This window comes from Schistocerca gregaria, chromosome 2 (genome assembly GCF_023897955.1).
Source record: "Schistocerca gregaria isolate iqSchGreg1 chromosome 2, iqSchGreg1.2, whole genome shotgun sequence".
In the NCBI taxonomy this organism is placed as follows: Eukaryota; Metazoa; Arthropoda; class Insecta; order Orthoptera; family Acrididae; genus Schistocerca; species Schistocerca gregaria.
In genome coordinates, this window is record NC_064921.1 from 372,719,797 (window position 1) to 372,742,738 (window position 22,942).

The window sequence follows — 22,942 nt, forward strand, 5'->3', positions numbered from 1 at the left end:
GGAGTGACTTCAACTTGCGAGGTATAGTCTGGGAGAGTCATGGTCCCAATGCTGATGCTAGGGACAGGGATTCGTGTGACATTATTCTGAATGTCTCGTCCTGAAATTACTTCGAGCAGATAGAAAACCAACTCATAGAGCACAAATGGAAAAAAAACTCAAAAGTATCGTTCAATGTACTTTAGAACAGTATCTTCCAAGTAAAGTATTAACGGATGGCATATACAGTGTGGTTTAACAGCCGTGTTAGAAAATTTTTCTGTAAACAAAGAAAGATTCATCATAGATTCAAGAGATGTCAAAACCTACGTGACAAACAAAAGCTGAACAAAGCGAAAACCAGCGAAAGGAAGGAATCAGAGAAGCGTTTAATGACATTGAAAGTAAAGTATTATCAACAGATCTGACTAAAAACCCTAAGAGGTTTCAGCAAATCAGTAAGCGTTTCCAAAGCCTCTATTCGTTCACTCAGTGACCACACTGGCACCACAACGGAAGATAACAGAGACAAGGCCGAAATACCGAAGTCTATATTCCGAAATTGTTTCACTGCGATAGACCGTAACACTGCAGAAATACTGAGCCATGGTGCCTATAAGATGCCCATGACTGCGAAAGTGTTTCTGGTGCGGGATTTTGTGCATGAACTTAATTTTCGATTATGTCCCATAAATGTTCGATGGGATTCATGACGGGCGATCTGGGTGGCCAAACCAAACGCTCTAATTGTCCAGAATGTTCTTCAAACCAATAGCGATCAATTTCGGCCCAGTGACATGGCGCATTCTCATCCATAAAAATTCCGTCGCTGTTTGGGAACATGAAGTCGATGAATAGCTGTAAATGGTCTCCAAGTAATCAATGATCGGTCAATTTCCAGTCAATGATCGGTTCAGTTGGACCAGAAGAGCGAGTCCATTCCAGGTAAACACAGCTCACACAATTGTGGAGCCACCACCAGCTTCATAGTGCCTTGTTTACAACATAGGGGCCATGGCTTCGTGGGGTCTGCGCCACACTGGATCGCTACCATTATATCTTACCCGCTGAAACTGGGTCTCATTCGACCGGGCCACGGTTTTCCAGTCGGATAGAGTCCAGCCGATATGGCCACGAGCCCAGGAGAGGCGCTGCGGGCGATATCGTGCTGTAAGCGAAGGCACTCGCGTCGGTCGATTGCTGCCATAGCCCACTGACGTCAAATTTCGCCACATTGTCCTAACGGATACGTTCGTCGAACTTTCCACATTGATTTTTGCGGTTATTTCACGCAGTGCTCCTTGTTTGTTAGTTTTGCATACTCTGTACAAACGCCGCTGCTTTCGGTCGTTAAATGTAGGCCGTCGGTCACTGCATTGACTGTGGTGAGAGGTAATGCCTGAACTACCTTATTCCCGGCACAGTATTGAACACTGGGCATCTTGGAATATAGAATTCACTAACGATTTCCAAAATGGAATGTTCCATTCGTTTAGCTCCAACTACCATTTCGCGTTCAAAGCCTGTTAATGCACTGCCCTTTTATATTTTGTGTACGCAATACTACCGTCATCTTTATATATGTCCAATGCTATCTCACGGCTTTTGGCACCTCAGTGTATATACAACGTCGGGTTAATGTCCTTACAGACATGCCCGAGCCGACAAAGAGTAGACATATGCAGCTTTGTGGACCTGTCTAATTCCCGATCAAAGTGCTACTTCTTAAATACAGTATCGACGAGATGTTACACTCTGATCCACATTGCCTCCCACTGTTAGGTACACTTTCGTCAGTACATTCCCGGAAATACTACAGCGAACGATGAGGGCAAAGTGTGTTCAGAACCAGCACACCGCGAGCCGAGCGCAGGTTGCTGACGTGGTGCTGTGCGAGCACAAACAGTGCGGCACCTGCTCGTCAGGTCTGCTGCGCCGAGGCAAACAGCTGACCGCGGTCCATGTACGGGCAGGCACCAGAGTTCCACAACGTCGTGCCTCGCCAGCGACTCCAAAACATTCTCAGCCGTTGTGAAGTGAAATGGCAATAAACGAATAATGCACAACGTCTCGAGGACATACTGCCGGAATATTACATTTTTACCCATTCACATTAGTGTGGTAAATAAGCTGTCTGGTGCAGTCCGTGACAGACTTCATTTAATGTAATGAAATTTTTTCGGGAACTGTGTGTAAGACGAAAACCTAGATATTTTAACTTAAAACTAAATTAGTATTCTTTTTATTCTCACCCTTCATCGACATTCGGATGCTCTGTGACGGGATATTCTCACAAGTTTTTGATTTTCCAGCATACTATCGGAAACGTCATCGGTAAATTCGAAACATTGTATGTAATTACTGTAATATAACTTTTAAAAAAGTTAGCCACTACATAGTAGCTGTCAATGAACGGTGATATTCCATAAACACCGTGTCTCTTTTCTTCTTACAAATAATACGTCGAAGACGACTTGTTGTTTTGTTGTTGTTGTACGAAGACTGGTATAACGCAGCTTTCTACGCTAGCCTATCCGTGTGTAAATCTCTGTACCCTATATTCATTTGAACCCTCTCACTCTATTCGAGCTTTAATCTCTCTCTGCAGTTTTTACCTCCCACACTTTCCTTTGTCACCAAATTGACGATTCCTTGAGACCTGACGATGTGTACTATCGCCTATCCTTTCTTTTTGCCAGGCTCTACGGTAAATTTATTTTCCCCAGTTCGGGTAAGGATCTCTTCATTAGTTTGAAGGTGACTTAACTTACGAGGCAGAAAAATGAAATAAGTAATTTGCTTCGCATCGGTGGAATTCTACTAACATTTTTTTAATGGATACGTGGAGTCATCAAGTCTAGATGTCTTCTGGACCACTTGGAAAAATAACTGTCAGAGGTAATAACTGTGTCGCTGAGTTTTATAATGCGGGCTATGATTTACTAATGACCCAATATTATATTTTACATTTACACCACGTAACATACCGCATTTTTATATGACTACGCTCGTATAACGTTCACTGTATTATTTTTTTAAAAAATGTTCAGACCCCTACCATTATTTTCATCTTTTTGAAACATATCACAGTTCTAACGTAACACTGAGAAAAAAAATGTTCTTCAGTTAACAGTATTATTTTATGCACCTACAATAACTGTGCCATGATTATTTTCGGTGCGCTAAAGAAGAATGTTAGAATGATCTTGGCTTTGCAGCGAAGTTTGCGCTTGTACTAAACTTCCTGGCAGATTACAACTGTGCACAGGACCGGGACTCGAACCTGGGACCTCTTCTTTGGTGAACAAGTGCAGAGTTCCTGGGGCAGATTCCAGGGCCGTCTTCACTGCAGAAGACGTGGTCTTCGTATTATTGCGGAAAAACATCTGCTACTTCCATGGTTGAATTAACCTGGTTATTGATATGCATGTCTCAGACTGATTTTGTCCTCTAAGTCTTTGTAATATCTTCGTGCAAACAAAGGGAAAGGTTATGGTTCAACAACCAGTCAACAGAGATGTCACCAGAGACGGAGAAGAAGGTAGGATTTAACGAAAAAAGGAGGAGAAATTAGATTTTAAAATTAGACAACGAAGTCGAAAGAGAGGGAACACAAGCTCATCTGGGAAAAGGAGGGGAAAGAAGACCAGCCGAATCGTTGGGAAAAGATCCATCGTGGCATTCTACTTAATAGATTTAGAGAAACCGTAGAAAACCTGATTTTTTATGGGCGGGCTGTGATTTGAACCCAACCCATCCCGTATGCATCAGTTCGGTAGATAATTGTTTCTTGGACGTAAGTGATGTAAACTTCCATACTTACTCTTGGTGTTGAGGATGGTACACTTCTTTCCCGGTGAGCTGTTCTGCGCCGTTTGTCGGTCTCCCCGGTATCGGGACTGCTTTGCTGCCCGTCTAGCTGGTGTAGCTTATTCCAGTCCCCTCTTGGATACTGTTTTGAGTTTTAGATATCTGATTACAATGCGTGTCCCATATACATAATACTATCCAAATGAAAAATAAGAAAATCAGTCGCAGTAATCTGACAAAATATGTGATGAGTATACGGCCTAGAAAACAACACTGATCTGCTAGCTATATAGACAACAGGACAAAAACGTTTCTTAAAAAAAAATAAAAAATCGTTCACGGTAAACTTCAGTTCCATACTTACATCTACATCTGTGCCCCACAAGTCATCTCATGATGTGTGGCAGAAGGCACTTTTTGACTACCGCCACATCCCCCTTTTCCTGTTCCAGTCGCGAATGAGTCGCGGGAAGAATATTGACAAGCCTTTGTGTGAGTTCTAATCTGTCTAATTACAACTTCACCGTCTTTTCATGAGATATAAGCAGACGGAATCAACATATTGATTGACTTATCTAGAAACTCTTGCCCACAGAATTGCAGCAGTAAGCCACACGGTAATGCACCTGCGCTCGACTTGTAGCGTCTGTCACTGCAGTTCAAAGAGATTCTCTGTGACACTTTCGCACTTACGAGATGAAGCTGTTAGCAAATGAGCTAATCTTGTTTGGGTCTTAGCTTTTCCTTCCCTTTTGCCTTCCAGAAGTGTGCATGTCCTGACAAAAATAAATAATGCACATAATTAGATTAAAACTATATGAACCCTATTCAAACGGGAGACAGGGCAGCCTGACAGTGTATAAGATTCCACAACAAACTAAATGGCCATGTTTTGGCTAATAATTCACAAGTTGCAACTACTTTTAAAAATCACTTTTCTAAACGTAGCAGCAAATGAAGGATTAAGTGGTTTAGTTGAAGGAGGAAGAGAATATATTAAAAATGTCAATCCACGAAATTTTAAAAGACTAGAAACAGTACCAGCGTCCTTCACTGAAAGTAATACAATTATAAAAGTTCTGGAAAACGAAAGCTATTGTGGGGTTAATGGTACTTCAAACAGAATTCTGAAAAGTTGTTCCAACTAAATAAGTAATGTCCTTAGTGGTATACGCAATGTATCAAAGGCACAGGGGATTTTCCCAGACAGGTTAAAATATGCAACTATTAAACCACTTCTCAAGAAAGTTGACAAGACAGATTTAAACAATTATCGTTCAGTTTCCTAACCGACGTATTTTTCCAAAATATTCGAAAAAGTAATGTATCAAGAGCAATCGCACACTTACGTGGGAACAATTTACTTAGCAAATCACAGTTAGGATTCCAGAAAGGTTGCTCAACTGGGAATGCTATTTATACATTCACTCATCAAATAGTACAAGCCCTAAATAATAATATATTGCCTGCTGGTATTTTTTGTGATCTCTCCTAGACCGTCACTTGTGCAGATCATGACAATCTCTTAGAAAAACTCAACTTTTATGGAATTGATGGCTTTACATTCAGCTCGTTTAAAGTATACTTGACAAACAGAATGCAAAAGTTAGTGTAAAATAATTCAGACATTGTCGGGAATGTTGATGTTTTTAGTGACTGAGGCAAAATCACAAAAGGAGTGGCACAGGGTTTAATTTTGTGCCCACTCCTATTCCTTCCACCTAACACTGAACAAGTGAAATTATTACTTTTTGCAGACGATACTAGAGTTATAATAAATTCTTTAGAGAGAAAGCAACAGAAGAATTAGTAAATGATATTGTCCAAAGAATTGTTAAGTGGTTTTCTGAAAATAGACTCTCTCTAAATTTTGAGAAAACACACTACAATCAGTTCTGTACAACAAATAAAGTCATACCAACAACTGATGTAACACATGAACTTCAGTCAGTATGTAGGGTAGTATGCTCCAAATTATTGGGTGTGCATATTGATGAAAATTTGAACTGAAAGAAGCATATTACTGAGTTTCTCCAACAATTAAATTCGGCTACTTCTTTTCTTCGTATGATTTCTAATCTCACAAACAAACGTATCATCCTCCTGACTTAATTTTCCTACTTCTACCCAATAATATGGTACGGAATAATTTTCTGTTCATCACTTAGAAAAGCGAGCAGTAAGAATAATACGTGGTATTCACCACGGAACGGACGTCCTGTAAGCACCTCTTCAAGGATCTAAGCGTTTTAACCGTGCCCTCGCAATAAATATTTCGCAAACGCAATTCTACTTAAATAATCCATCACAATCTGAGAACAGTGTGCACGCACCTACAACACTAGAGGGAAAAATTATCTATCACCAACTGTTAAAGCTGTCAGTGGCTCAGAGAGGAGTTTATATTCAGCAACAAACATTTTGTGATTGTTTGCCCAATAACATAAAATGTCTGACAAGTAACTAAGAAAGATTTACAAGTAAATTAAAAGCATTTCTCCCGGATAGCTCTATCTATTCCATTGAATTTTTACTCAAAAACTGGCAGCCAGTAAAAAAAAAGCTTTTTAAAATTGTGGTGTTCATTAACGTTCATTAAAGTTAACACTAATTACGTCTACATATCCTGTAAATTGTCTCGTTCCACATAATTTCGATAACAGAATCATTCAAATGATCTAGAGAACATGTAACTAACTAACTCATTTTGCTGTGTGGAACATGTAACTAACGAACTGTGGTTTAGTGTCAATGATATATTGGTCGTGTTTATAATCAGTTCAAGTACAGACAGCCTTTGGGGAAGGGACGGACACAGCTGCGTTACTCTACTTTCTAGTGCACGTCTATTTTTTCCTTACTCCTGACGTGCTGCTAATGGTTCAAATGGCTCTGAGCACTATGGGACTCAACATCTTAGGTCATAAGTCCGCTAGAACTTAGAACTACTTAAACCTAACTAACCTAAGGACATCACACACATCCATGCCCGAGGCAGGATTCGAACCTGCGACCGTAGCAGTCGCACGGTTCCGGACTGCGCGCCTAGAACCGCGAGACCACCGGTGCTGCTAATATGTAAATGAGTTATTTTTGTAGTTTCTGGAGAAGAGCAGTGATAGTTCAAACATGCTTCTGTTACTTGAGTTTTGTTGCTAACTTAATATATGCTACAAATGTTTGGCAAAGAGGAAGTTCGATTTGACCAACATTTTATCGATAAGTGTGTGCATTTCATTTCTTTGTTATTGTAATTATGAAAAAAATTTTCAAATCTGTATTGGTCACTGCCCAAAACAATTTGTAAATTTTTTTTTTTTGGGGAGTATGGGGGCTATGTAAGTAGGCTGTTTAGGTTTTTTTATTGGTAACGCCGCCGCCACGTAGCGCTCTGTATGAAAATCACTGGCTGTGCCGTGTGCAGTCTGTGGCTGGTTGGCATTGTTGTAATACTCGCCATTGTAGTGTCGGGCAGCGGCAGATGGATGCTAACAGCGCGTAGCGTTGCGCAGTTGGAGGTGAGCCGCCAGCAGCGGTGGATGTGGGGAGAGATAGAGATATGGCGGAGTTTTGAAATTTGTAAGAATGGATGTCATGAACTGATATATATATATATATATATATATATATATATATATATATATATATATATATATATATATATATATATATATATATATAATGACTATTAAGGTAAATACATTGTTTGTTCTCTATTAAAATCTTTCATTTGCTAACTGTGCCTATCAGTAGTTAGTGACTTCCGTAGTTTGAATCTTTTATTTAGCTGGCAGTAGTGGCGCTCGCTGTATTGCAGTAGTTCGAATAACCAAGATTTTTGTGAGGTAAATGATTTGTGAAACGTATAGGTTAATGTTAGTCAGGGCCATTCTTCTGTAGGGATTTTTGAAAGTCAGATTGCGTTGTGCTAAAAATATTGTGTGTCAGTTTAAGCACAGTCTTGTATAGATTTTTCTAAGAGGACGTTTCAGGGTGAGCTTAATTATATGGTGCTTTTAGCACATTTAGCGAAGGTTGACTTTATACCACTGTATTCTTTCGCCTATTCATTCTCTTTAGTTTTTCACAAGTTTTTGTCAATATTTTATTTGTGGGTGAAGCCTTATGCCTTTGTTCAACAGGTAGCCCTGTAGTCGCGACCATTCTCACAATGAGTAAGTACCGTAATATAATCGCTGCAGCTCAGGTTTCCATGTGTGTGAACAATGTGAAACTTACAAGTATTTTTGCGTATGAAGTTATTTGATTTTATCATGTTAACTGAATCTTCCGTCGGTCCGTCGGTCCACCGTTGGGTGGCTTGCGGAGTGTAAATGTAGATGTAGAAATAACATTATAATAAATGAAAAGCACTAACTTGCTTTTGTTCAACAGTAGAACAAAAGCAAACTAGTTCTTTTCATTTATTATTTGATTGTGTTTGCTAAATTTTGTGTAGTCTCTGTCACTATGCACCAAGTGGGGCTGGATGCTGGACAACGATACATACCAATTATAAATAAGTTAAAGCCAGGTATTGCGTCTGTTGCATATGACATTTTGGTTACAATCCAAGAACGATCCCCAAATGATGAACAGAGAATTTGTCATTGATTTCCTTTCACCCACTTGGTATTGGCTGTACAGACATGATCAGCAGAGAGGATAACCACTCTTCCTGTGTCTGTAAAGTACGGGTGTGAATATAACGCATGCAGGTAGACCTTACCCCTTGTGTAGCAATGTGTATTCCTCCCTTATATACCCATTCTGTGTTCCATAATATAAAACGAATGACGAGACCATTTTCGGTACTGAGCGCTTTCAACGCTTGAAACAGATAGTTTTTTTCATCAAGAATTGGTTTGTGTCCCTAAATAAATAGCGTATTTAAACTATTAATTTCAGCCCATTGTCCACGCTCGTAATTTGCCTCAGCTTACCGCACGTGATAATTCGGTCGTATGCAGCTTTTCTTCGTCAAGTAATCATGATTAAGACAAGTAATTACATTACAAAGATATGTTGATAGCAGCCACGTCAGACAGAGATGTAGTCGCTCGCGTACGTTATTTTCCTTGGGCGCTCATTTCACTACCACCTTATCCGTTGTGTTAGTTATTTTGATTTATGTTCATTGTGCTTAGTTGGTTTAGTAACTATTCGAGCCAACCCCTGTTATCTAACGAGCATTGAGTCAGAGGTGTTAGCGTGATCGTAAGCGCATTCCATTCACTCCCTCACACTATTACTTCTGGAGCTTACAAGAATAATTTTACCTAGTATCCTTTCACTCCCCTCTGTCCTGATCGTCTATCTTGTTTCGATGATTGTACGGTTAACGTCCAGTCATCAAGCCTAAGGCAAATAATAATGCAACAATAACACAGACGACAAACCAATAAAAACTTCTCATTTGATCTATTAACCAAATCTAATCTGACGAACAATATACAGGTACAAGCATTGGTCAAACGAGGGTTTTGTAAGCTATCTTCATTCTGGGTGGAGTACTGAAGATCCTTCCAATAAATCTCAGCTTAGCGTCAGACTTACCTGCGATTGGTTTCCACTTTAAATCACTGCTTACACGTGCTTCCAGATAGTTAATGGATGTGACTGCTTCTAGTGATCGTTCTGCAATCGTATAATCACAGAATAATAGGTATTTCTGTCTATTAATGTCCGATGCGTTAAATATGATTACGCTAAGAGTCTACTGCCAATCCCTGCACCAGGCGTCGATCAACTGCTTGTCTTCCCGCATTTCACTACAATTTACTAGTGTTGCTAATTCTCTGTGTACGACAGCGCGATATATGTAGTGAAAGGTGAAGGTCCTGTAACACTCCCTTAGGTTACGCCCGAAGTTAATTTTGCATTTGAAAACTTCGCTATGTTATACGAGGGTAATCCCACAAATAAGATCTCCTCTATTTTTATAACTACATAGAGCTATTCTGAAGAGCATGGCGGCGAGGTGGTATGACATGGGCATACAAAAACTGCCACACGCGTCTACAAAAATGCGACAGAAACGGTGATTATGTCGAAAAATAGCTAAATGTTCGAGCTGTAAACTGATGAAAAACCATTGTATAAATAAAAAGGTCAATGTAATTATAAAAAGAATAGGAGACCTTATTTTTGGGATTACCCTCGTATTATGCTGTGTTCTCTTTGCCAGAAGCTTTCCAGTCTAATCACAAAGCACGTCTGATATTCCTACACAGATATTTTGTACATTAGGCGGCAGTGCGGGATTGTTTCGAACGCTTTTTGCAAGTCAAATGGTTCAAATGGCTCGGAGCACTATGGGACTCAACTGCTGTGGTCATTAGTCCCCTAGAACTTAGAACTACTTAAACCTAACTAACCTAAGGACATCACACACATCCATGCCCGAGGCAGGATTCGAACCTGCGCCCGTAGCAGTCGCACGGCTCCGGACTGCGCGCCTAGAACCGCGAGACCACCGCGGCCGGCTTTTGCAAGTCAAGGAACACATCATCAACCTAGGCTCCGGTATCTACTGCCTTCTGGTCTCGTGGACGAACAGAGCCACCTGGGTTCACACGATGGTTTTCTGCGGAATACAATATCTGATCAAAAGTATGCAGACACCTATTAGTGGAAATTAGTATGAAGCGTGTCTCGCCTTCGCTTTTATGGCGGATTGACCTCTGCTGGGGACACTTTTGATGAAGTGTCTGAATGTCAGTGGAGGGATGACAGCCCGTACTCCCTCAAGAGTGACCAAAGAAGGTAGTGACGTTGGACGCTGGGGTCCTGAACGAAGCAGACGTACTAACTCACCCCAGTGTGTTTCATTGGTTACAGGTCTGGACTCTGGGCAGGTCAGTCTAAGTCAGGAATGTTACTGCCCTCTATTTACCTACAATTCCACTATTTCTCTACAATCCCACTGTTTCTCTACAATTCTCTACGCTTAAATCTTTCCGTACGAGCTCTAACTCTTCTTTTATTACGATGATCGTTTCTTCCTATGTAGGCTCACGTCAATATAATGTTTTCGCTTTCAGAGAAAAAGTTGGTGATTGAAATTCAGTGAAAAGATCTCGTCTTGGTTTTAATGATTTTCACCCCAACTCACTTATCATATTCGTGACACTCACTTCCCTATTTCGCGATAACACAAAACGAGCTGTGCTTCTTTGAACTTTTTCGATGTCGTCCGTCTGTCCTATCTGGTGAGCACCCCATACGGCACAGAAATACTCTAGCAGAGGATGGACAAGCGTAGTGTGGGCAGTCTCTTTAGTAGAGCTGTTGCATCTTCTAAGAGCTCTGCCAATAAAACTTAGTCTTTGATTTGCCTTCCCCACAACATGATCTATGTGCCCGTTGCAATTTAAGTTGCTCGTAATTGTAATTAGTAGGTTTTAGTTGAATTGACAGCCTTTAGATTTGTGTAATTTATCGCGTAACCGAAATGTAACGAATAGCTTTTAGTACTCATGTGGATGACCTCAAACTTTTCCTTATACAGTATAGACACAACTGCCACTTTCTGCACCATACTGATATCGTGTATGACTCATTTTGCAATTAGTGTGGACTTGCTGATGACTTTACACATCCCGTTCTCTTACTGAGCGACTGCGAGGCATACCGTCAATCCCTCGTGCCGGAACTCTTTAGCCGGCACGCTGGTCTCCTCTCGTGACAATCTGCGCGCGCTCTAGTTCCCTAATCGTGAGGAAAGCGACACCGGTACGCTCAGAGACCGGGCTGTGCTCGCAGAAAGCCGACTGCACAACGAGATCTGGGAGAAAGCACGTGCTGCTCACTTTTGCAACAGCACTAAACGTCTCACCGCGTGTGTGGCGGCGCATGCACGTCCACGCTGTCACCAGTGGAATGTCAAGCAATGAGTGTGGCCACGACGATCTCCCACTACAGTCCGCTTCAAAGGTAACGTAGGATGCCTACTGATTTGTATTTCCTAACAGAAACTGAATTGTTTGTTCGCTCATATTTTGAATTTCCTTGATATTCTGGAGGTGATATAGGGTGTCCCTCAAAGAACGCAACTTTCAGTTTAATATATAACACATAATTTATTTGAAAATTGCTAGTTTTATGGTGTCAGTTTGAAATACAAAGATTTCGATTAAACATGAAACAAAATATCAAGAAAATGTCGTCCACCGCTTCGTCTGTACACATCTACTATGAAGACAAAATTTTCGACGACTCTAGAGCAAAGCTCCGCTTGAATTTGGCTCATGATACGTCTAATTTTTGCCTTGAGTTGCGGGATGGTTCGTGGATTGTTCACATAGGATTCGACATACCCCCACAAAAAGTCACATGGTGTGAAATCACAAAATCTCTATGGCTATTTTTGTTCGCCATTGCGAGCCATGAGACGAACAGGAAATCTTTCTATCAACGGCAGTGTGACAGGTTGCCCATTCTATCGGAACCAAAGGTCTCTCACATTCATTCAGTTCTTTTAATTTTGGCGATAAAACTGTGTTATCACATGGCGAAAGCGATCACCAGTCACTGTCACTGCTTTTCCAGTCTCATTTTCAAAAAAAAAAGAATGGCCCATTTAGCCCGACAGCCGGTTAACCGCACCAAACAGTGACTCGTTCTGGATAAAGACACTTCTCACGCTCTATGCGAGGATTCTTTGTGCCTCAAATCCAGCAATATTGTTTATTCACGTAACCATTAAAATGGAAGTGTGCCTTGTAACTGAAGATTATATTTTTATGAAGACCACTATCGAATTCCCGTTTTGTGAATAGCCAATTGGGGAATGTTCGACTGTTCAAATGGTCCATCGGTTTCAGCTTTTTTGTTAGCTGGATCGTAAACGGCTGCAAATGCAGATATTTTGTTAAAATTCGATGCAAACTACTTCTCGTAATGGTTGACTGTTGACAACGGGGGTGAATCGATTTCATTAAACTCGTAGCTATGCTCTTACTGATGACAGCAACATTCTCTACCGATCGACGATAGCGAGAACGTTCATATCATTTGATGTTCACTGTCGAACCTTGTCTTTATATTTCCTTACCAGTCTCTGCACTTTAGACTCTTTAGGCACATTTCGAGTACCAAAAATCACACAAAGTGTTCGAACGGTATCTGCAAAGCATTCACTGTAATTGAAATACACTTTGATCCATCATGTATTGCTCTATTTTAGCTGATAAAATACGCACAAATGCAACTGTCATTGACAATCGGCTCATAACCACTATCGAATTCTCGTCTTGTGAATAGCCAATTGGCAAATGTTCGACTGTTCAAATGGTTCATAGGTTTCAACTCTTGTGTTAGCTGGATCGTAAAAGGTATTTTGTTAAAATTCGATGACAAATGCTTCTCGGATTGGCTGACTGTTGAGAACGGGGGCGAAACGATTTCATTGAACTCGTAGTGATGCTCTTATTGACGAGAGCGACATTCTCTACCGATCGACGACAACGAGAACGTCCAGGTCATTCTTTATCTTTAAATTTCGTTACCAGTCTCTGTACTTTCGACTCTTTAAGCGCATTTCGCGTACCAAAAATTACACAAAATGCTCGAACGGTATCTGCAAAACATTCACTGTGCACAAATGCCATCTGACAATTACAATCGGTAATCGCAGTCTCGCCGGCCGGTGTGGCCGAGCGGTTCTAGGCGCTACTGTCTGGAACCGCGAGACCGCTGCGGTCGCAGGTTCCAATCCTGCCTCGGGCATGGATGTGTGTAATGTCCGTAGATTAGTTAGGTTTGAGTAGTTCTAAGTTCTAGGTGACTGATGACCTCAGAAGTTGAGTCCCATAGTGCTCAGAGCCAATCGCAGTGTCAACAGATGACAGTTACTCAAATTTCAGGTCCGGCAATCTAACACACTGCAAGAGGCGCCCAATTTAAAAATTGTGTTCTTTATGGGACACCCTTCAATTATAGCAATTATAGTTTTATGACTATCCCCCGTAAATTATTCGCGGTGTATATTCGGAGACTGCAGGTGTAGTGCCTCAAAGATGTTTCAACACGAAGCGCTAAACATGTTTAAGAACGCATTGTTCACCCGACGCTCTCGCCTGGAAGTGAACGATAGGGAGTCGGCCATTAATTCGTGGAACAGCGGCGGCTGAGGCGTTGGTGTGAGCCCCAGGGTTGCCCAACGTGTTATTAGTGGCCCTCCTCTCCCCGGAGCGTCTACCGCAGACTTAATTGACGTTGCAGAGAAGGGTAAGGGGCGGCGGCCTCGCATTCGCCAGACCGTCCCGCAGGTACGCAGCATAACATAGCAGGGGGAGTGCGCGCCCGCTCACGGCTCTTTCACGCCTTGGCCCCAGAGCCTGTAAATCATGTCGCCTCAAGGCTATCGGCTCCGGCTATATTTACCAGCGGGAAGAGGCTCCAACTTGTTTATGCTGCTCGTTAAGCGGACCACTAGTGCGGCATAAAGTAAATCAACGTATAGGCCACGCGCAGAATCGTCACGCTTCACTGCTAATCTTCCTACTCCGCAGCACTGCTCACAGCCGCTCACCACATAGCTTTTTCTCAAGTTGCAACAAATTTGGTAATTTAGAACCTTCGTCGAGAAGAGGGAGGAAATGATCAAGCTGTTAGGATACCAATGCATCAAAAAATTCTTGTTCGCTCAGCCGAAGTCATGGTCTCAACAGTTACTGGAGTTACAGGAGTATTTCCATAGACACGCTCACGGTCGCATTTCTCCTCCTGAAGTGTTCCTTCTTTGCATGTGGTCGAACAGCGATCCCTGTTATCGACCTGCGGTCACTAGTGGTCTGTGTGACGTACACACTCCACGAACGGAAAATAACATTTTATTGGTGGATCTGGATTGAATCTCTTCACTTCTGCTTACTTAGTTTAGCAGTCTTTTCCACTTGTCAGCATTTCTCTATTCACAGATGGACAAACTTCTAACCTAACCTTTGGCTGCAGTTCCCTTCCACGTTCACATCAGCCCCCCTCTGCTCCTTCTTCCTGACAGTGGCCAGATGAGCAATCATTGCGGCCATCGTTATTCTTACATCTGTCGGACATGTCCATACCGTCTCAGTATTCGAGCGCCAATCTTATCTATGATTTCTTCGAATTCATCTCCATTCTCGCTTATTCATTTCTCAGACGATCCAAGCGTGTAGCTCTCATGCTCCGCCATAACCCGTCCATTTCGACGGATTCAATTTTCCCGCTTTGTCTCTCGATCAGTGTTCAACACTGTGGTATCGATAGCTACGATGCCACACCGTAGGTGCCCGTTCTTAGGTTGGCACTACGAAAGCGGTAAATTTTCGCCAACGACAGCGCCCTCTAGACGGCGCTGTGCAGCTCTACGAGCGCCGCTCCAAATTTAGACCACTTCATCCCGAGCAGACGACCTAGCAAGATTGTTTCTATCGCATAGTGGAGATCCACTATAGATTTTGCCTGTGTAACTTCTGTGAGCTTTGATACATCTGGCTTCGCACCTACGTGCTCCTCAGTGCAAAGTTATGAATTCACGTTATTATTATTGTGATATAGTAAAACCACTTTTACTTTAATTGCAGTACCGAGAGTTCTGCCTCACCTGCTCCTCCTAGCTTTCTACATTAGGCCTCTGAACCGTATGTCAGAACGCTTTCAACCACAGCACGTAACACTGCTTCCTTTGTCCGTCTGTTTATATGCCGGCTCCAAAAAATACGATTTAATAATGTAATAGCTATCGTCGCTTGACTTATCCTGTGGGATATGTCCACTTCATTCTATCCACTTTTATCCATTACTAAACCTAGATGCTGCAAGACTTCCACTTTCCTTACCCCGTCGAATTCAAAAACCAAATCCCGCTATGCCACTTCCAAAAAATATATTTTGTTTTATCCATACTGGCTGTTAGCCCTCATTGTTTTCAAGCAGCCATTAGCTTTCTCATTTGATTCTTTGCACCATCCTTATCCAGAGGCGTCAGTGCTTGATCATCGGCAAACAGTAATGAATGAAAAAGGTTGATACGGTACTGCCACACTCAAAATTTTGCACTGTCTGTTCCAGTAACGAAGAGTCAGTAAAAGGAATTTAAATAAAGTTGATACCTTGTCTTAATCCTTCGCTTCTTTTAAAACTTTCTGATATCTTTCCATCAATCTTAACAATTACCTCGCATACGTGGTACGTCGTTTTCACCAACTCTATTAACGCACCATCCACCTCACCATTTTCCAGTGTTGATGATAGTAACTTCCTTGGCAGAGAATCATAGGCCTTTCCTAAAGCAGCAAACACCAAATTGAGATTTTAATTTTTTGCAACCATTTTCTGACAGATCTGGCGTACAGAAAAGATGTTATCAACACAGGTTTTCCCAGCAGTAAAATCCGACTGTTCCGGAGATTCAACGACAAACGCAACCTTTTCCAATCTGTTCTTTATTACACTACGAAACAACCTACTCACCGAAGCCATTACACTTATTTCCCTGTAATTAATCTGATATCTCCTGCTCCCACTTTCGTATATGGCGGTAATATATGATGCATCATCCATGGCGTACTTCATCTCATTAAACCACTTTGTTAAAAGTAGTAACTGATATACCTCCTGGACCGGCCTTCCACTCTTAATAATGTAAATTTATATTTGTACAAGTAGGTAGCGTTGGGACTTCTGTACCACTGAAATGAGTAGCGTTGCTCTCCACTTGCTATCACAAAAATCATCATACGATAATTGGCAGGGGAAATAGTGGTCAATGTCCCGTTAGAGACTGAGTACGAGCTCGAACTGGAGAAGAATGGAGAGGGAAATGGGTTGTGCCCTCTCCCAGAAATAATTCTCGCAACTGCCTTAAACAACATACGGAAATTGCGGAAACCTTGAATCAGGACGGACGAACAGGGATTCGAACCGCCGTCTTCTCGACTGCGAGTCCAGTGTCACTCGCTGGCACTACCATCAGATCCGATTATATGCAGTACATTCCGTCTCCACTTAACCGCACACTGGTGTGTATCCTTTGATCTTGAGAGACAACTCTTAGGATAATAATTAAGTCGACAGTCTCACACACGGGAAAGGACAAAATTTGGAAATTTGTTCAAAAATGGTTCAAATGGCTCTGAGCACTATGGGACTCAACTGCTGTGGTCATTAGTCCCGTAGAACTTAGAACTACTTAAACCTAACCAACCTAAGGACATCACACACATCCATGCCCGAGGCAGGATTCGAACCTGCGACCGTAGCAGTCGCACGGTTCCGGACTGCGCGCCTAGAACCGCGAAACCACCGCGGCCGGCGGAAATTTGTTGTAAGTTCCTAAAGGACCAAATTTCTGAGGCCATCGGTCCTTAGACTTACACACTACTTAAACTAACTTACGCTAAGGACAACACACACACCCATGCCAGAGGTAGGACTCGAACCTCCGACGGGGGAAGCCGCGCGAACCGTGGCATGGCACCCTAGACCGTGCGTCTGCCCCGTGCGGCCCGGAAACGACAGATCCCACAGAAACAGAACAGTTTATTACTACTTTAACAAACCAATACAAATAGATTCCTACACCGAAACCTTCTGCAGCTGACGTCGAAAAATGGCGCACTCTAGACTAAATCTCAGTTCTGTTTCTCGGGTGAGTGTTCCAGACAAGCTCTGCAAACCATGTAAGCCCATTCCTCCTTAAATCATAATTCTCATGTTAGAAATAATCACTCTTGAAACGTTATCACTTTTTTTCACTTCGCATCTCTGTGTACTTCTCTGTAGATAACTACCCAGTTGACTCTTCAATTTCGCAAGATTTGAACAGTTTCCAAGAATGATACAACGTTCAGCTCGCCACCTAATCACCACTATAATTAGAGCGACTGTGTCCCAGGTGCAGCCACCTCTTTGGCTGATTACACTGCTCTACCTAGTGGTGACTTTTAGTAGGACCTCTAGTTACCATAATTTTTCCCCCTAGAATCTATTAACGTTTCCATTTAAAAATCTAAAGTTTAGTGCAACAGAAATCTGAAATCTCTAGAACTCTCGGTGAAGTCAGCTTTGTTGGCCTGTAAATGATGGCTGGCTAATAGAGATGCTGATCAATGAAAGGGCTCAATGTTTTGTCACCGCTGGGGACCCCAGCTATGGTGCCAACTGTTGAATTGCATCCTTGGTGTGGTGATCTCTCGCAGTAAATTTAATGTGTGAAGCTCCTCCTAGAATTAAATTCCTGATTAAATGGTTAAATAAGACGAAAACTTTATTCCCTTAGGCAAGAAAACGATCCGTTACATGTCACCGTTGTTCAGTGCTTCGTCTGTAAAGATGTCGACGTCCATGAGCCGTTTAATTCTTACCTTCACTTCTTCCTTGTTTATTTGTTATTACTTGTTCCGTTACTCAGAAACTAACTTCTCCTTTCACAAAACAGCTTCATGGTCTTATCCAACCGAGGGTGCAACACGAAGTAAGTCAACATGAAACTTATCAAGACTTATTAAGATTTGAAAACAAATGTTTTTATTTTATTTGTGTTTTTTTTTATTTTGAATTACTTTTCGGTTTGTCAGACCATTTTTCCCGAAGACAGCGTAATAACCGAAAACTGCTTCCAAATAAACAATTGTTGTAAGAACAAAAATAAGTTCGTTTGCTCTTCAACATTAAATATGAATTTGATCCACCAAGGGGAGACAGAAAAATCCATGAATATGTAACAATATTAGCTTATTACTTTCTAAATAATTGACAGAAGAGAATGACATTTTGGATGAAAGAAAGGGTGCTACATCCGCCGTCAGATACGGTATATAGGCGAATACCGGGCTGGTATCCAAGTCCAGTCTCAGTTAGTTAGATGAATCGCAAACATTTAGAGTAGTTTCGCCCACTTTCACATGAACACGAATACATTTGCACTCTGATAGCTGAGGTACACAGATTACATTCCCGGGGGGTGGGGGGGGTGGGGGGTTACGGGGGTTACGGAGTGGCGACAGAATGAGCATCCGGCCATCACTTACACTAGCCATGCAAAATCCGTTAATAACCACGCCGATTCCGCACAAGGGTACGAGTAAAAGAAGAATCTGTGTTGCCAACATTATTGTCTCATAGTGTTAGTTCCGCTACTTCGAATTTGTTCTGTGACGAAGCTGATCATTTGCTGAGTGCTTAGTAAGCCATCTCAGAAACAGTAAATACTTTCTTTGGTAAGAGTATTTTCTTCCTGCAACATTTATTTTGGACGTCAGACTCATTTGGTGAACACAGGCATAACTTTCTCCGAAATCCTGCCCAAATTGGAAAAAGATTGGGACAAAGGGAAGTGATTTAGGGAGAAACACAGAAAACTTGCCCCGAGAGTTTGCCGAAATTTGAACCTCTCTCATTCCGAATACGTGCCCATTATACTAACAAGCCGATTCGCTTGGCATAGCACCTTAAGTAACAGGGGTGGTGCCTGGTAAACAGTCCGGCATTCACCTAGATCATGCAAACGAACTGACTAAAAGTCGAACGAAAGCGCACCGATAAGTGGTGTTATCAGTTCGTGCGCAGCCGAACAACGAGAGCTGTTACTTGAAAATAAATTCTTTCTCGATGTCATCCATCAGTCGGAATTTACTAATCGACCACAATATAATGAGCTACCCCTTCAACGTGATCTTAACTGTAAGAGGAATATCGCTGCTGCTGTACTCTTTATAACTGTACCTACGTGAAAGTCTGCGCAACGCAGACTCGATGCGACAAAACGCCAAGTACTTGTTCCTGAACGGCTGTTGTCTATTTCGCTTTCTATATGCGGCCCGTGTTTCTCTATATCCAAAGTGCTCCTCACACTATTGATAAATCAGTATGATCAGGCTTTAACAGAGTCCGTGAAATAGAAAGCGGATATGCTTACACTGAGCGCCTAACTGTGTCAGGCGTACCCATAACAATTAAAACAGTAACAAGTTTTTCACTGAGTTAATTAGGAACAAGAAATCAAACATTTCCTCCTTTCTCCTATTGCTCTCGCTGTTGGATGTAGTTCGATTGCTCCCATCACAAGGAACATTTATATTGTCTCGGTCTTGTTTCTCGTTTCACTCGCTAATAACCTCAGACCGATTGCTCTTCCGCCACGCAACGTGCAGCGTCCCAGTTGAGTTATGAAGAAACTTCATCCCGTCACCTGATGCTTCTTGTTTCGTAAAACCAATCAATGTGCTAATTTATAGAGCAGCTAAGGAGATGGAATGGTTGTATCACGTGCTCATAATTCATTTTGTTGTCCAGTAGACATTTTCACCGCATGATTTTTCATGTTAAGGATGAAGCAACTATTGTGTTGGGCCTTATGTGCAGTACGCATATCGGCTGTTATGAGAACTCTAATTTTAGACTAAAACAGTCACACGGGAAGAAAATCGCAACAACAAAAGGAGTTCTGGGACATAAACGAAAGTTGGTAGAAGCGTTTCTGCATCTGAGGGATGATGTCTATTCCAATTGTACGCCAGTTGCGTAAGAGTGGCGCTGGCAGTGCCAGTGTGAGGATGCACATCTGTCTTGCCTTAAGTACACGCTGTAAAAGCCGTGATCGTTAGTTATCTTTGAGATTGGATATGATGTTAGTCAAGAATGCCTTTAAGGAGACAAAGGCGACATTAGCAACACACCACTGACTTTGAACGAGGTCGCGTCCTGGGGCTACGAGAAGCTGTATGCTCCTTCTGAAATATTGCACGAAGACTTGGCAGGAAGCACTGTACATGACGCTGGCAGCGGTGGTCAGAGGAAGTAACGGGTGAACGAAGACCGGCCCCCAGACGGTCACGGGGCATTACCGAGAGGGAAGAACGTCGAGTTCGGCGTATGCCTCTGACGTAACGTACCGTATCTGCAGAAGCAATTCGAGCAGCCGTTGGTACCACAGTGACACAAGAAACTATTACAAATTGGTTACTTCAAGGACAGCTACGAGCCAGTAGGTCTGTTGCGTGCTTTCCAGTAACGCCGAGATACTGACCTTTGCGATTTAAGTGGTGTCAAGCGAGAGCTCATTGGAGGAAAGATTGGAGGTCTGTTATATTTTCTGATGACAGCTGGTTCTGCCTAGGTATCAATGATGGACGTGTGTTAATTAGGAGGCAGGTTGAGGGCTGCAACCGCCCTGTCTGCGTCCTAGACCAACACCACCTAGGCTACAGGCCTGCTCGCACTCTTGTGACGTCACATACTGATGGCCGGGTCTGTATCGGAACGCTCCTGTTAAGCACTCTGCAGCTATACGAACTTTACGAGTTTTAGAGCTGAGACAGCATAGGGATTCTCGTGCTTTCCTCTTCTACATGACTTTGTAATGAAAGTATGGAAATTTGTATCATTGCATAAAGTAAGTGAAAAAAACTGCTCTATGATATTTCAAGACGTAAAATTATAATGACGATTTGCCTTAAATACGCGTTTCTAGGCTCGAAAACAAACTGTAATTTTAAATTTTGTCTTCTACCTCAGGAACTATGTTTTCTTGCAGTAAAAAATCGGCAATATGCAATAACAAGCAGACGTTTTCGGTTTTAAATAAAGCAGCTGGAGCTCCTACAGCATTTAAGAATTTGTTTCCCTGGTTATTTTCGTAAATTTTCCTCTCCACTTCAAAATTTGCTGACCTCATACGAAACTCAAATCATTCGACGAAATGGAAAACCTCCTGACGTAATGTTTAATAAATCAAAAATTCCAAAAAAATATTTTATTTCCCAGTTTCTCTAGAACTTTAGAACCTTAAACATGAAAAGATTGTTTCTCCTACATCCTTGAATGAAATTCGTGTCACAGAGTGCTGTTAATTTAATCACAATGCACTTACATCGAAATTCTGCTTTCTATACTGCTGAATGTGTCGAACACTGAAATCATTAAAGCAATTTTCTAAGGCAGTTTACTCAAATTGAAATTATTTCCGAATAGCTGTATATGTAAAACTGAACAAAATCATTCTGTAGCTCTTCCAGATAAAAGTACTGGAAACTCAATAATCTGGTAGGAATGATAAGGAATACTAAACATTTTCGAGCCACACTAATTAATATAACTATTCTGTGTGACAATAGTTGCTTCGTATTAACCTCGCAGCAATGGTCCAGAATTAAGAAACAAATTATACTGGTACATTTTACATAACTGCTGTTAAAAACAATTGGCAAATGTGGTGCAATGGAAACAAATAACACGCTATAAATTTTTTGTCATTTACTTACCCTTGAATGATGCGTAGACACAAATTCCTGTCTGGGAATAGCTGCAATCCAGCGATTTCTCAACTTCACATATTTGGGAAATCGAAACATGTGCACTTTCATGCCTTTTTGGGACTTATTATTTCCCTGGTAAAAGGGAACGCAACACTTGCATCCCATACTTGGAAGAACTGTAGGCGAATACTTTATGAAATATATATCACTTTCACGTAGCACACATTTTCAACACAACATATACGCCATCAGGACTGCCGACTACAGATAAGATGGCCAACAGGTTGTGACGTCCCGTGCCAATATGTCCGCTGTGCGTAGGCCTCGTATCTAGGAGGCTTTGGCTAGACACACTCAACCTACACCTGGAGTTATGATCTGGGGTGCGATTTGGCATGACAGCAGGAGCACTCTCGCGGGTTCTTCACGCACCCTGACAGCAAAATTGTACGTCAGTTTGGTGATTCGGCCTGTTGTGTTGCTATTCATGAACAGCATTCCAGGGGTTGTTTTCCAACTCGATAACCCACGTCCACATTCCGCTGTTGTAACGCAATATGCTCTACAGTGCCAGCATGTTGCCTTGGGCTGCTCGATCACCAGATCTGTCTCCAATATGGGACATCATTGGACAACTACTTCAGTGTCATTAACAAACACCATTAATCGTCCTTGTATTGACCGAAGAAGTGCAACAGGCATGGAACTCCATGCCACAAACTGACATCCGGCATCTTTACGACTCAATACACGCACTTTTGCATGCTCGTATTCAACATTCTGGCTGTTACACCGGTTATTCATGTACCAGCAATTCACATTTGCAATGGCTTATAACGCACTTACATTAAGCTGTAATCTTGCAACGTTGATCATTTAAATACGTTACCTAAACAAATGTATTTCTGAAATTT

The 22,942-nt window shown here is 41.9% G+C and overlaps 1 protein-coding gene across 5 annotated transcripts in view; it reads right to left on the bottom strand.

Moving 5' to 3' along the window:
* Positions 1 to 22,942, bottom strand: part of LOC126319852 (espin) — a 569,186-nt gene that overhangs the window by 311,489 nt on the left and 234,755 nt on the right. The gene's annotated exons all lie outside the window — the stretch shown is intronic.